This window comes from Gorilla gorilla, chromosome 6 (assembly GCF_029281585.2).
Source record: "Gorilla gorilla gorilla isolate KB3781 chromosome 6, NHGRI_mGorGor1-v2.1_pri, whole genome shotgun sequence".
In the NCBI taxonomy this organism is placed as follows: Eukaryota; Metazoa; Chordata; class Mammalia; order Primates; family Hominidae; genus Gorilla; species Gorilla gorilla.
The window spans coordinates 104,479,773-104,495,843 of NC_073230.2; the positions used below are offsets into that span (position 1 = coordinate 104,479,773).

Below are 16,071 nucleotides of genomic sequence, written 5' to 3' on the forward strand. Positions count from 1 at the left end.
ACATCTTTACCACAGGAAGAGACAAAGATTCACATCTGTCCATTTTAATACATGCTAAGAAGTTTTAGTAAGAGGTTTAATACAGGAGAGATTGGGAATTATTGGCTAAAATGATGCCTTGGGATTATCTGCAAATTTCATTACTCATGTTATTTCTGTCCTCCTATTACCATAGGTAATTGACTAGAGCTGAAGTGGGAGTATAGACTGAAATACAGTTGCAGCTCATCTGGGTTTCATTAAAACTATATCCCTGTTGAGCTACAACTGGACTTTGCAACAATTTATGTCTAGGAGTGCTACCCACAGTCACTGGGAATTTGCCTGAGGTCTGAGACAGTTGCTATGAAAACTGTCCTACTCCCTCTTTCTTAGTGGAAATGTAACCAACAGTTAGCCAGAACTTATAATAACAAAGGTAAAGAAATAATTATAGAGCAGCAGGGTATTTACAAAATTGAGACTTGTAGATCATTGCACAAAGACCTATGTAGATTAGTTATTTTGATTGGTATTCTGGAACAATTTATTTTCATCTATACTATGAAAGTTGAAAAGTAGACCCTCAAAGTTTTAGGGAATTTTATCTCATTTTATTCTAAATATGTGTTTGCAAGTGCCCTTGAGCTTTCTTTGTTAAGGACAATTCTGTTTGGTTTCTAAAATTGTGAAGTCAAAAAAATTAAGATCAAATTATGGAATTATTTTTCAATCAGAAGGGCAGAGAAGTTCAGATAAAATTCTGAACTGTCTGTATTTTAAGTACTGCTTTACCAAGTGTGATTAAAAACTCGGCTGGGCACGGTGGCTCACACCTGTAATCCCAGAACTTTGGGAGGCCGAGGCCGGCAGATCACCTGAGGTCAGAAGTTCGAGACCAGCCTGACCAACATAGTGAAACTCCGTCTCTACTAAAAATACAAAGTTAGCCGGGCATGGTGGCGCATGCCTGTAATCCCAGCTACTCAGCAGGCTGAGGCAGGAGAATCACTTGAACCTGGGAGGCGGATGTTGCAGTGAGCTGAGATTGTGCCATTATACTCCAGCCTGGGCAACAAGATCGAAACTCCATCCCAAAAATAAAAATAAAAATAAATCTCAGAAAAGAATATCAAACTGTTTTTAGAAAGCCATCTTACTGAATACTATGACAAAATTGACATAATTTGAAGTGGTTTTCAACCTTTAAATATCATTTCATCAATGTGTGACATTTTGATTGGAATTTTGCCATAAAAACATTTTTTTATAAAATAATAATGACATTTAAAAAGATTGTTCCCTTAACATCTTGTAGAATTTGCTACTCACAATATGAAATTTCCCTTGGATATTGATTTAAAAGCTATCACAAAGAGTATGGAGGTACAAAGATGAGTAAAATAAAAGCATATGCAATCGTAAAAATGCTTCAGGACATCTAGATTCTAGTTGTTTATACCATTGAAAAAATTCAATTGCAGTTTTATAATAAATTTAAATAACATCCCATATTTCTTTTTTAAGTGGTAAAGAAGCCCCTCTAAAGCAACACTACTCTGACTTGCTACATAGGCTCGCCACTCTGCTATAGATTCATTCAAGAAAGCAATGAGACCTGATGGAATGAGGAATTTAAATTTTTATTACTGGATAATATGTAAAACAAATATCCTTCCACCTCTAACCATGAATCTCATGTAATTTCTAAACTAGTAGATAAGCGTGTTGCTCAAATTTATGATTACAAAGAGGGTACACATGTGAAGCGGCCATTTTGATATAATTACATCATATGATTGGTTTGTCAAAATGCCTAATTTTAATCTCATCCTCTAATCTAGCTAATGCTATACAAACCTTCATATCTTAGCTAAATAGCACCACCACAAAAAAACATACTTTCATATTTTACACTAATCCCAGCTACTCGGGTAACTGAAGTGGGAATATACTTGTTTCTTAAGACAGGTCTTCTATATATTACATTTTTCTCTTAAGTCAGGAATTTTAATTCTCTATGTACTGTTTTATCTCTTGTAGTTGCTCAATTAGTAACTTGATTGTGTGATTAAATAAGCTTACATCTAAATATGATGTATTTTGCTGAATCATTTTCACGATTTCTTGCTGCTTCTAACACAATATGAGTAGTGTATTGTAAAAGTGGCTTTGAATTGTGGATGTATAGATATAACTTGAGTTACCAAATCCAGACATGGTAATATGTTATCAAAAGCTTTTACAATCATTACCCTCAATATATTGGTTTATTTATTTTCTGAATCATAATGAAAGTATTTTATTATAACTGAGAGTAAAATGCCACCAAGAAGAGGTACAAAATGTAGTTGAAAAACAATCATTTTTTAAACTTTGGCTTGAATATTAGAGGGCATAGTTACAAATTTGTTAACTTATTAGTTGCTTCTTTTTTAAACCAAAGACAACAAAATTAGACTTGGAATAGATTTTATAGGTTGTTCTGCATAATTTATTTAAGTATAAGGACGAAAGAATTGAGAAAAGAAAGGCAGGCTGATTTGTCCCAAATCACACAGTCGATAGAAAGCCTAGTTATGGAAACCTAATTTTGAGACCTGCGAAGACAGTTTTCCAACTGCAAACATGTGGATTTCATTTCAGATATTTTCCAGACTTAAAAATGTATTCTTTTGAAAAATTTTGCCCCAAGCAAAAGATAAATTGCAACATTCACATTTTGTGAATGACGGAAATCTTTACCTCTACAGCCTGGTTGGCTTAATGCAAGGATATAAAAAAAAATAATGAATCTAATGTCACTCATTTAACAACAAAATGATACTGTCAGCATTTTGATTAATGTCTATTTTGAACCAAGAGACCATTGTCTTATAGAAATATTCTAGACCAATTGCTAGTCTAGACTACAAAGTTGGACAGAGGTACCTTCTAAATCAAATCCTTTCATATCCCACAGGCTGAGATCATGCACATCTGAGATGTGTTAGTTGAAATTCCACACAGTCTTCAATTGCCAAGTTTGGATGGAATGAACATAATACTAAAAGTAAGGAAACTAACAAAAATTAACATTAAAAACTTTTTGCTATATAAGGGTTCTACAGAGAGCAGCAGGAAAGAAGGGCCCCCAGCATTCTCCACTCACAGATTTAAACTTGAAGCTGACCTATTGTTACCTCCAGGGAGGAATTGGGAAGGTTAGGAAAAAGATTTCAAGATTGAGCAACCAATTACAATTAACTCAGAAGTATTTTCTGAACAACTTTCTGTGGGGGGGCACGTATATATGAGATGTGATTCCTTTACTCACAGCTTGATCAAAGTATCTGACAGTTTGATTGAAGATGTATTCTCACCATTTTACCAGTTCAACCTTTATTTTCTGAATATTTAGAGGATTACAAGTATTATTATAAATTATTGGAGTAAAAGAGGAGTAAAAATAAATGTCCTACAATCAAAATATGCCATCATGAGAGCAATATTATAAAATTTTCAATGAAATATGTTAAGTGCTAAAATGGCAGAGCGCCCACTTCTCAGTCTTCATTTAGCCTTCATGTAACTCCCATGAGAAGAATATAGGAATTTAATTTATTTTATTATGGTGATAAATATGGACAAATAACCTAATATAAAACTGGGCAAATCATATAAATAAGGGATTATTGCAAACCAGGCTAAAATATGCAGCAAACATATGAAAGGTTCTAAAGCTTACTAGTAGGAAACTGCCAACTACCGAGATACAGTTTTCCTTCCTTCAGGTCAGTGAAAATTAAAAGTGGGGAAGCCAATCAGTGTTTCCTATGGTGCCAGGAAGTAGGCACGCTCATGGCTTGTAAAAATCCAAAATTGCTATTAATTCATGAAAAGGAATATCTACTAAAATAAACATGTATAATCTTAATAAAATAATAACCAACTAGCAAGACAAATAGACAAGGAGAGGAGTAAAAAACCCTCCAAAAATATCCAAAATGTTCATCACTGGGGAAAAGTTCAGTATTGTGGTTTTGATCCATATTATTGAATATTTTACCTTGATTGAAAGTGTTTGTCAGATCCATACATTTGACTGGAGGCTTTCTTTTGACATGTTTTGTGAAAAAGCCATTTTTGCTAAACAGTGTTTTTATTGTGACACTGAAATACTGTTTTTTAAACAAATAAAAAATTCATTGTGTATGATATATAAGTATACATCTTTTCATCTGTGTGAAGAAGGATATGGAAAAGGCTGTTGTTAACCTTGGAAACCTGTAGCATAAGAAATGAAGTTCATATATGGATTGTTTTTAATTTTTCCCCTTACACAGATTCTTATATTTTGACTAATTTAGGTAAACCTATTAAGATTTTGCTTGAAAATATTAATTGTAACAAAAACATAAAGAAATGCTGTAAAATAATGAGAGAAATGAACTTGAAATATTTTTGTATTACTAGTATTTATAATTTATGGAACTGTGACTTCTCCCCATCCACTTGTATAGATAGTTAAGAATTTAATGTTGTTTTTAAAATTAAGATTTTTAACAAAATATATAATTGTTATATTTTTTGCTTCTGAAAATTAATTTGATACTTTTCTCATGTCTATTAGTAGGTAGGTTGGAGTAGATAATATTGTCTTGCTTTACAAATGGCTTGCCCTAGTCTACATGCCAAATACAAAAAAAAAATTACTGATTCATGTTCAGAAAGAAACTCTGACATAGTTATATCAATCAAAAGGCAAATATGAGAAAGCAATTCCAACTCCATTGAGAAGCTATTCTTTCAACAAAACAAAGTGTTCCTAACTGGCTCTGAATAGGTAATTATGTCAGTCCATGGCATAGGGTACGGATAAAACAACTAGGCTGATGCGTCACAGCAATGGTTGGTACAGATCTTTGAATTTTAATTATGTTCAAGTTAGAAACATTTTTTAAAATGTGCTTTAGGTATAGACATAGAAATAATTATTTTTCTTCCTTATCCATCACCCTGCAAAAACTGAGTTTTTATAACTAGTGCTTTGTCCAATGAATCTGTAAACAGAAATTCTACAATTTTGCTAGAACTGTTTTTAAATTTCTACTTCTATATAATGTAATGCAACAAACATGTAAATTAATTTCTTATACATACATTAATATATTTACCATTTAGGCCTCATCTACATGGTCAACATGAAAAACTTTCAGAGAATAGGGCAATATGTTTTTCACAACATAAATAACCTATAAAATATATGTTAAAATATTGATTTAAAATATGTCCTAAGGCCTTTGAAATGTAAAATAAAATATAATTTCTAATAGAAATACAAGTCAGCGTCACTTTACTACATTCTTTCTTTACACATTCTTGAAGCTATCAAGTTTTGTGGACCATAACGTCACTAATGTTATCCTCTGTGGTAAAGTTTGTTGGGGAGAGTTTAGGAATAGATTTTGCCCAACCCCAATTTGTGCATTTTCTACCTCCTACAGATTTTTACATAGTATTGGCTTCAATTAACTAAAGTATTGAGGATTGCTTCTATTTTCAGAATAAAGGCTCTTCTCTTACATGTTTTGAGTTTTATCTACTCAGGTGATTAAACTAGACCCAGAGTTTACACCAAGAAATGGTTGCATAATGTGGTAATCGTTTTTTTTTTTTAGTCAAGTATTCAATATCACTCAATTCTGAATAAATTATTTTTAATAAATACATGAAATTAATAATAATGCTTAGCAGAAATTTTTCAACTTAATCTTAATAAAACCATGTACCATAGTAAGTAGATATTCTACCTTCTCATTTTCCTTACAAATAAGCACTGACAATTAGGCAGCATTTAACATTTAACATGCTTATCTTCACAGCTGCAGTGGCATTGAAGGTGATTAAGAATGGCAAGAGGAGTTTTCTTTTGTAAAGATTTGAAAATAGAGGGAAATAATGATTTATTCTCCCTTGCTTGTTGAGTGGTTAGAGGTAGATAAGCAGATTTGTAGTGAGGTCATCAGTCACAATTGGTTGGTAATTTGAAAATGGATTAGCTTAGAAGTAGCAATTTCTGCTCCATGGGTTTCAGTGAAAAAGTCTGCCTAATTCGGTAAGAGACCTCATAAACTGGCAGAGATCAATGCCTACCTAATGTGCCATTATGCACTGGGCACACTTCAATGATTACAGCACAGCTGTGGCTGGGTTTTGCTTGATATTTCTTTAGCACTTGCACCACAGGTGCTCCACATGACTATTTTGCCCAAAGGAATAAACTCTTTAGGGAATTAAAATGGAGGAGCGGTTTTGCTTTCTAAGAAGCTTTTCACTTTTGAACTGAGGAATGGCCAGTGTCAGATGTCAGTAATGTTAGCCTAGTAATAAATAAAGACTAAACAACTTATGGGGATAAAATCATCTTCTATTATATTTCTGGATGGCCCTTTCTTATTTTAAAAATTTTATGGGGTAATACTACCTGCCTTTGCAACTTGAAAGAACATGGTAACACAAATTTCCAAATGGAAATGTTCAATGTTTTATGAAATAAATTATTTTTTAATGGAAGAGAGAGCATTACGTAATTTTTTACATTTTTCTGATAGGTCATGAAAATTAGTTGGCGATGCAGAAGGAAAAGGAATTCAGTAAAATAAATTTAAAATAAAAATTGAATGTAAGATACACCACTGATAATCCTTAGTCTTATGATCCCAAGATTTCTGTACTGGCTACGTGCAAATATTATATGTTGGAATAATGGGTAAAATATATTAAGAACAGATAAATAATTTGAAATGCAAATCTATATCATGCAAATAATAAATTCTGTTTTATGCTTTACACAAAGAAATACTAAGTAATATTACCTAAAAAATTATTTATGTATCTAAAAATTTATTATCTAAAATTTTTATCTTATAGCTCATTGAATATAATACGATAAATAATGAGATGCTACAAAAATCATTCCAAGGTAATATAACACACAGAAAGGAGTTTATTGAGAATAATTTATGATTGATTCCTTGGTACCAGCAGGAACAATATGTGGTATACAATCTAACTCTTACAGTCCAGTTTTTAATGGAACATCAACATAGGTTTATAGTTAATCAGCAATCTTATCAGAAATGTTAGCTCTCATTTAGGTACCTGACCTTTTCAAAGTAAAAGAAATACAATACAATGATTAGACAAATAATGCTTTAAGATTTTAGTGGCAAAGAAAAGGGTTTTCTGTTCCAAATTATTTCTCAATCTGCTCATGTAAAATCTTTTCAAGAGGGTACAGTCATCTAATCCACAGTTAAATGTTCATCTCTGAATGAAGTGGTCCAGTAGAGGTAACATATTTACTTGAAGTTTAGTACATGAAACAACAGTAGCAATAGACCCATTTAATACTTCCATAAAAGTATGTTCAGATTTCAAATGAATAGTTAATTTTTAAAAGGGCTTACTTCAGAAGAGAACTGCTATTCTGGTGAGAGGACTTACCATGCCATGGGAGTTGTGGGGGTTGCTGTAGAAATTTGGGAAAGGAGACAATTTGAAGGCTGTCACGTGAAAGGAAGGTGAAGCTTCAGCTGTGTGAATCCCCTGGCTAGTACTCAGAATATTATGGCTCCTTAGACACAGTTAAGATAAATAGGAAAAAAAACAACTTTTAAATGTGTAAAATCTAAAAATGGAAAGAGTATAACATGGAAAGCAATATAAAAGATAACCCTTTTCAAGGGTATTTAAGATCAAAGAAGAGGTCCTCAGATTCTAGATGAGCCAAGGACACAGACAGTTTTTTTGTTTGGTTGGTTTGGTTTGGTTTTTGGTTGTAAAAACAGCTTTATTGATGTATAATTTACATACCATAAAATTCACCAATTTTAAGTATACAATGCCATGTACATTTACAAGGTGGTATAATTATCATCACAATCTAATAATGGAATTTTTTCATCTTCCCTAAAAAGAAACCACTAGCTGTTACACCCCATTCTCTCCCACTTCTCACCCTAAGCAAGCACTAATCAAATTCTTGCCTGTATCGATTTGCCTATCGACATATCAATGAAATTATATAATTTCTGTTCTTCTGTGACTTTTCACTTAGCAAGTTTTCAAAGTTCATTCAATTTTAGCATGTATCATTACTTCACTCCTCTTTATTGCCAAATAATATCCCATTGAATGGATATGCCACAATTTATACACCATTTATCAATCAATGGCCATTTAGATTTTTTCTACTTTTTGGTTATTGTGAGTAGTACTATGAATATTCATGTATAAGTTTTTACATGGGCATGTTTTCATTTGTCGTTGGTACATATCTACAAGTGGAATTGCTAGATCACATGGTAACACTATGTATAACTTTTTGAGGAATAGCCTCACTGTTTTCCACAGCAGCTAAAATCATTTTACATTCTCACCAGCAACATGCGTGGGTTCCAAGTTCTCAATATCCTTACTAACATTTGTCATTATATATTTTTTATCATTGCCATCCTAGTTTTTGTGAAGTAGTTTCTCATTGTGGTTTTCATTGCATTTATTTTGTGTTTGTGCATCTATCTTTATTATTTTTAATTTTTTATTGATAATAATTGTACATATTTATGGGGTATAGTATGGTATTTTTATACTTGTATATAGTGTGCAGTGATCAAATGAAGATAATTGGCATATTCTTCACCTCAAACAGTTATCATTTCTTTATGTTGGGAACAGTCAAAATCCTCTTTCCTAGCTATTTTGAAATATACAGTAAATTATTGTTAACTGTGGTCACCGTGCTGTGCTATAGAACACAAGAACCTGTTGCTCCTATCTAACTGTAGTTTTGTACCCATTAATGAACCACTCCCTATCCTGTCCTCCCGCCTACCCTTTCCAGTTTGGCAATTACTATTCTACTCTGTAATTCCATGAGATCACCTCTTTAAGCTCCCACATACGAGTGAAAATGTAGTGTTTGTCATTCTGTGCCTGGCTTACTTCATTTAACATAATGTCCTCCAGGCTCATCCAAGTTGCTGCAAATGAGAAGATTACATTTTGTTTTAACAGCTGAATAGTACTTCACTGGATGTATATATACCACATTTTCTTTATCCATTCATTTATGGAAGGACACATAGGTTTTTCCATTTCTTGGCTATTGCAAATAGTGCTCCAATAAACATGGGAGGAGTGTGTAAGCTCTTTAGCTTACTGATTTCCTTTCTTTTGGATATATACCCAGTAGTGGGATTGCTGGATTATACAGTTTTTTTGTGGAACCTCATACTCTTTTCTAAAATGGCTGTAATAATTCACATTCCCACCAAACAATATATAAGCCAAGTTCAGAGAACACACAGGCATGGTTTTTCTTGTTTTTGTTTTGTTTTGTTTTGTTTTGTTTTTTTGATGGAGTCTTGCTCTGTTGCCCAGGCTAGAGTGCAGTGGTGCAATCTCGGCTCACTGCAAACTCCACCTCCCGGGTTCAAGCTGTTCTCCTTCCTCAGCCTCCCAAGTAGCTGGGACTACAGGCATGCACCTCCAGGTCTGGCTAATTTCTGTGTTTTTAGTAGAGACGGGATTTCGCCATGTTGGCCAGGCTGGTCTTGAACTCCTGACCTCAAGTGATCCATCCGCCTTGGCCCCCCAAATGGTCTTTGAACTTCTGTGACCTCATTGTGTTCATTTATAAAATGCATTGATTAGATTAAATATCTTATGTCCTGACTATTTTAAAATGATGTAAATTACTTTATGGGTGTCACTTATTTGTGTAATTGGGTAGCATAAATTTAATTCATTTAAAAATTCAATATTTTTTAGAAAAACTTACTTAAAATTTGTTTAAAGATTAGCTGGGCATGGTGGGCCACACCTGTAGCCCCAGCTACTAGGGAAGCTGAGATAGAAAGATCTTCTGAGCCCAGGAGTTCAAATCCAGCCTTGGCAATATAATGAGACACTGCCTTAAAAAAAAAATATATATATATATATAAAAGATTAAGTATATAACCATTTTAAGATTCATTAAATTTTTAAGCAATAAAGATGGAAGTATCTATTTCCTGAAGCATGGGAAAATTGGACTACACATTGCATCTGCATGTGGTGCAGTGATGATTCTCAGAGAGATACTGGAATACAAAAGTAAAATTTCTCTTTTGTTACCATTTTTCTAAACCCAGCATTGAAACCTGTTATTATTATTTTTGTATATTTTTATGAGTTTAAAAATTAACTAGTCAAATTAAATAGTCCTTCTCATTGTCTTATAGGAACTTTCTAATGCAAACCACAAAAGTACATGCTGAGTTTTCAGATACTATGGTAAATCAGTTGTAAACGAACAACATTTGAGTGCTTGGCGTGGCTGGTCTACACAATGGTACACTGAACAGAATACTGGTGGTGCTAATTTCACTTCATATACATTTTCCTCCAAGTAATACACATAATCATAAATCTGAAAATGTAGTTTGACCACTTTTCAAGGTAAACGAATATATAGATAGGGAAAAAAATTAAACAAATTGAATGAAGTGATATGGAAATTTAGTAAAGTGAAAATTTGTATTATTTGAGAAGTAAGATCATCTGTTAGACTGGTGACTGAGGTATACAGTTTATCACAATCCATTCTTCCAATTAGAGAGACTTCTGAAATACATGCTCTTTTGGAATTACTGAAAAACAGAAATACTTTACATTCAAAGCAAATGGAATATACTAAAAATTTTTTTAATTGCCTTAAGAGTAAGGAAAAATTAACAAAAAAAATGGGAGTGATGTTTTTTGGTGAGTTGAAGAATGTGTTAATTACCTTGATTGAGGTAATTATTTCATAATTACATTGTACATCTTCAATATATACATCTTTTGTTTGTCAGTTATACCTCAATAAAGCTTGAAAAATTCATATTGAAACAACCAAAATGCTATGATTCTAGGCTTTGGATGATTTGGAATGAAAAATTAAGAGAACGTGACAAGTTTAGTTAATGATAAACTAAGGTAATGCAAACTTTATTTTTTACTTTCATCAAGAGATAAAAATAGCCTGACTATGATATGAAGCAGAACCTAGTATGGTCCTTGGTATGTAGCTGGAGTTAGTCATTCTTAAAAATGGAATTATTTAATTAATGTGAGTATGTAGTGAGTCAAACACATAAAGTAATTCCTTGTTCTGTGTGCATGTTATAAAAAATAAATATAGTTTTTAAACATTACATATTATTCTATGCAGCACAAATTATTTATTTTAAATATTAAATGTAGATTGATGGTGATATAAATCACATCAAATATTTAGATCCTTGGAAATACATGATTATGGCATTTTTAAATGATGCAAATATAGTTCCTTGCAATTAAAAAGTTGAAACATCAAAACCTCGCTAAGGTCCTAAAACAGTACAACATATTCTTGAAGAATAAGAGCTCTGAGTTAGGGTGTGGATGGAAAGGGGTTTTTTTTGGTGGGGAAAGTGGACTACCTTTGAATTCTAGCTGCCTTGTCTTCTATTTCTCTGAACTTTTACTCATATTCTGAGCCCTGTATCTTTAAAGAGCCATTCTGAGGATGAATCAGATAAAGTATTAACATAATTTTTGTCAAAAAATAATTAGCTATCATTATCTAATAAAATATGAATCCATCAAACTATAGGTAATAAATCAGAGAGCTTTAAATACTGTTTTCTTTCCTAGAGACTCATATTTATATTTGTTGTTTATCAAAGTCTACTATTTTAGATACAACATTGTCAGCAATTCTTGAAATAATTTTTAAAGGATGGCATCATATTTCACAATGAAATTCTATGCCCACTCCTTCCTTTATCGACATTACTCTTGATCTGTTCTACATTCCTTCACTGTCTGCCACTGAATTCAGTGTGAACTCAATATGTGAATGAAAGAATTTAGTTTGGATGAATATCAAATCAAAGTCATTACAGCTACATTGAGGTGCCTCATATCTATTTAATTTTTCTTCCTTTAGATTAAAAAGTCCACTAATATGTATTTTTTAAAGTTGAGATAGAAAGAGAAGGTGAATTTTAAAATTTTTTAACAAAATTGAACCTGTCAAGACTTCAGTGGAATTTTAATCCTTACAGTTTATACATTGAATTTGAGGGCTATGCTTTTGTTACCAAAGGAAAGGAAATATCTCTTATTTCTTTCTTCTTTTTTTTTTTTTTTTTTTTGAGATGGAGTCTGATTCTGTTATGCAGGCTCTACAGTGCAGTTGATCATGTCTCACTCACAGTCAATCATGTCTCACAATCATGTCTCACTGCAGCCTGGACATCCCCAACTCAGGTGATCTTCCTGCCTCAGCCTCCCCAGTAGCTGGGTTACAGGTCCACACCACCATGCCCACTAATGTTTGTGTTTTTTCTAGAGACTAGGTTTCACTATGTTGCCCAGGCTGGTCTCCTGAGCTCAACTGATCCACCCACTTAGGTCTTCCAAAGTGCTGGGAATAGAGGCATGAGCCACCATGCCTTGCCAACTATTTCTTTATATTCAGCTTCCCTTATGAGAACCAAAGGTAAAACAAACAAAACATTAAATGAAACTCTGAGAAAATTTAAAAGTAATAAAGATTTATTATGCTTGAATTTATATTAGTCACTTACAATTGTTGGCATCACCAGCCTTTACATTGTAATATTTAGTTGAAAAAGAAATATAATAAGTTTTCTATTAAATAAATAGAGATTTATTAATTCCTACTGCCATAACTGCATGTTTTAAAAATTAAATTTCACATGGATGCTTGCATGTATATGTGCACATATTTTTTTCTTATATACTTTTGTTATGCCTGTGTTGCTTTCATTTCCTGGAAAAACCTTTGGTGGAGCATAAAGTCAAAAATTCTTTATATTTGCCTTTTGTTTAATGTCTTCCCACAGGTTTTCAGGCACCTGCTATATTGTCTTCTGTATTTAAACAGTAAGGGAAGTAGACTTATTACAGAGAGAAGTTTGATTTTCTTTTCTGAAGCCACCTGGGAATTGTAGATAAACAATATAGGTAAAATGGGAGAAAAATGTTTAAGACCACCACCACCACCACCACAACACAAATAATAAAATAAAATAAAGCTTTGGTTACATTGTCGAAAAAAATAAAAGAGTACAAGAGAAGTGGAGAATGTGCACTGCCAAACACACATTGAGACCTGCTGTTTTCCCTGTTGGTGTCCACATGGCTTTGATTTTCATCTAATTGCAAGAAAACACAAACATTGGCAAAGGCCTTACTAGATGTTTGGTGACCCCACTGTGTTAAACAGAACTTGAATTTGTGTGCCTAAAGCAAACCTCTGTATGATGTGTGTGTTTGGCTTTTATTCCCAGAAATATAATAGGTCCATCAATCAAAAAAAGGAACATAATCTAGAAAATGGGGAAGAGATTTGACAGTGAGTTGAAAAAATAAGCACATTCTCCTCCTTCATGACCCTTGTTATCAATACCTTTGAAAAGAAAAATCATTCAGTTCATAAGACACAATTCCTAACTGGAATTCAGTATGCTATTTAAAATGCTAATACTCTTTACAGAAAGGGACACTGAAACTGAAGGTCAAGTTTTCTTTTCATTTTGATGAGTTCTAGGAGACAAAGCATTTTACCATTCTACATTTGGCCATCTCCCTAGCCTTGTCTGATCTCACCCCAAAATTCGGGGAGGAGATTCTGATGATGGTAATACTGTTAACTAGGACAGATTTAGGGCTGTGTTTCCTATTTTGTCTTTGTTTCAGTATTTCAAAGTCAACTTTGAAGATTGTTCCTGAATCATAGTGATTGAACAAAAAGAATATGATACTTAGAAAATGATAATCAAATCCTTTGACTGTCAGGAGAACTAGATTGAACATTCCTTTAGTAGGTAGTCCCTTTACTGTTTTTACCAACTAGTGTCAGCCGAAAGTTTGAAGCAAAGACCTGCTCAGAGACAGATACACATAGCATTTACTTTAAAAGAGAATGTAAATGCTCAAATTTCCTTTAAATATAAAATTAAATATAAATTAGTCATCTCATTTCCTTGTATCATACAACTATCTAAATTTAAAAACAAATCAAAAAGGTCATTTTCAGACATGATGTTGATAACCATAACAGCTTCATTCAAATCTTTTGTATGCGACTTAGCATTTATTGCCTCCCCAATCTAGCATTGTCAGCAATTCTGGAACCAACACATCCAAAGCACGTAAATCTTAAATAATTGATTATCCAGTATCCAGGAAAAAAATTTAAGGAATAAATTTAATTTATTTTATTCTTAAAAAATGCAAGGTATGTTTACACAATGAAAGAAAGTGGCATTTTTAAAATTCTGACAATCTTCGTAACTGGAATTTAAGAAGTTGTGTTTCCATATGCAAAATTAAACTAAGATCAATGAATCAGTGGCATATATAGCATTTACTTTTAAACTAGTCAATTCCAAGTCTCTTATTATTTTATTTATTATTATGTTTAACAACACTTTTACTATGTGAATTATGTGGAAAAACCCCTACATATATATCTAATAAGCAGCTAGTTTGATACTTTGTTTCTATTATGCCATTTTTGTTAATATCCTCTTTTTTTTTTTTGCCACATGCAATCAGTTGCCAACTTCTATACATTCTTCTGTAAAATATATCTACTTTTTGGTCCTCTTTATGTTTCACTTAGTAAATGAGAGCACTGGAAAAGAATCAAATATTATTTTGAGTGTTTTTCTTGGATTTTAAGCCTAATGATGTGTAACATTAACAGTAATAGTTGAACAGAAATATTGAGGAGAAAAATGAATGTAGGTTTGATGAGATTTGACTTGATACGTTACTTTAGAAGTTCCAACCCGTAGTTTTACACATGCGTGTATTGATGTATCTGCTTTCCATGCATTCTAGAAATGGTTAGTATGTGTTCATTGGTATACTGCTTCTAGAATGGTATGATGTTGGGTGTGCTGAGAAGATTTAAGTGTTCCAGTAAGTTTGGAAGCCAAGCTTCCTCTTACTGTTCGTAACCTTTAAACTCCAAAAACACACACACACAATTCTTAAAGATTAACAACTTATATTAACCTGTTAAAATGCTTATTTTTCTGTAAATAAAATTTACATAATTTTATTCATTACTTAAAAAAAAAAATGCTTTTTTTTTAGATGGAGTCTCACTCTATTGCCCAGGCTAGAGTGCAGTGGTGTGATCTCTGTTCACTGCAACCTCCACCTTCCAGGTTCAAGCGATTCTCCTGCCTCAGCCTCCCAAGTAGCTGGGATTACAGGTGCCCGCCAACACACCTGGCTAATTTTTTTATTTTTAGTAGAGACTGGATTTCACCATGTTGGCCACGCTGGTTTCAAACTCCTGACCTCAAGTCATCCGCCTGCCTTGGCCTCCCAAAGTGCTGGGATTACAGGCATGAGCCACTGCACCTGGCCCCAAAATTTATTTTATCATGGAAGTTTTTGTTTAGTTTTGGTGGGGTTTTCTTGGAGAAAGTGTGAGAGAGAGCACAGCTGTTAATAGATACTATACAGAAATGAAAATATATTTTCTTTAGAAATCACTGGCTTAACGTTATCTACTGACTTAGAGAAGGTTGTTAGAATGAGAGAAGCTTACAAACTTCACAAATAGAAGATGTTTTAGGATAGGAAAGACAATTATGTTTGTTAATAAATGGGGGAAACAGTAAAGATAATAACATTTTAATAAATTATGATGTTGCTAAAAAATATGAGGATGTTTAGAATACATATTAATTTAATTGCTAACATAAAAAATGGATTTATTTACAAAGCTTTTGGAGGTTAGCTGTTCTGGAAGTTGAATAAATAATTGGCAAGGTCAAGGAGAATGAAATTATTTTATAGCAGCCACAAAAGGAAATGCAAAAAGGAGTCAACTAAGAAGCTAGGAATAATGTTTTTTTTAACTGTAAACCAGCTTTGAGGATCCAGCAGTGACTAAAAATCATGAATTTACTGTGGAGCTAATTAATAGTGGCGGATTTATTCCAAAAAGGATGATGTTGTGACATATGCACAGATGGTGGAATTTCTATATAC

General features: G+C 32.8%; 1 protein-coding gene across 13 annotated transcripts in view; it reads left to right on the top strand.

The window, feature by feature from the left end:
- SEMA3A (semaphorin 3A) overlaps positions 1 to 16,071 on the top strand; it is a 541,127-nt gene that overhangs the window by 195,597 nt on the left and 329,459 nt on the right. For 4 of the 13 annotated variants that reach the window (XM_063708667.1, XM_063708669.1, XM_063708659.1 and 1 more), the window contains one exon: positions 2,942 to 3,031. The exons of the other annotated variants lie outside the window; for them this stretch is intronic. The gene's annotated coding sequence lies outside the window, so the exon portion shown is untranslated. The remainder of the gene's footprint in view (positions 1 to 2,941; positions 3,032 to 16,071) is intronic. 13 annotated transcript variants of the gene reach the window in all.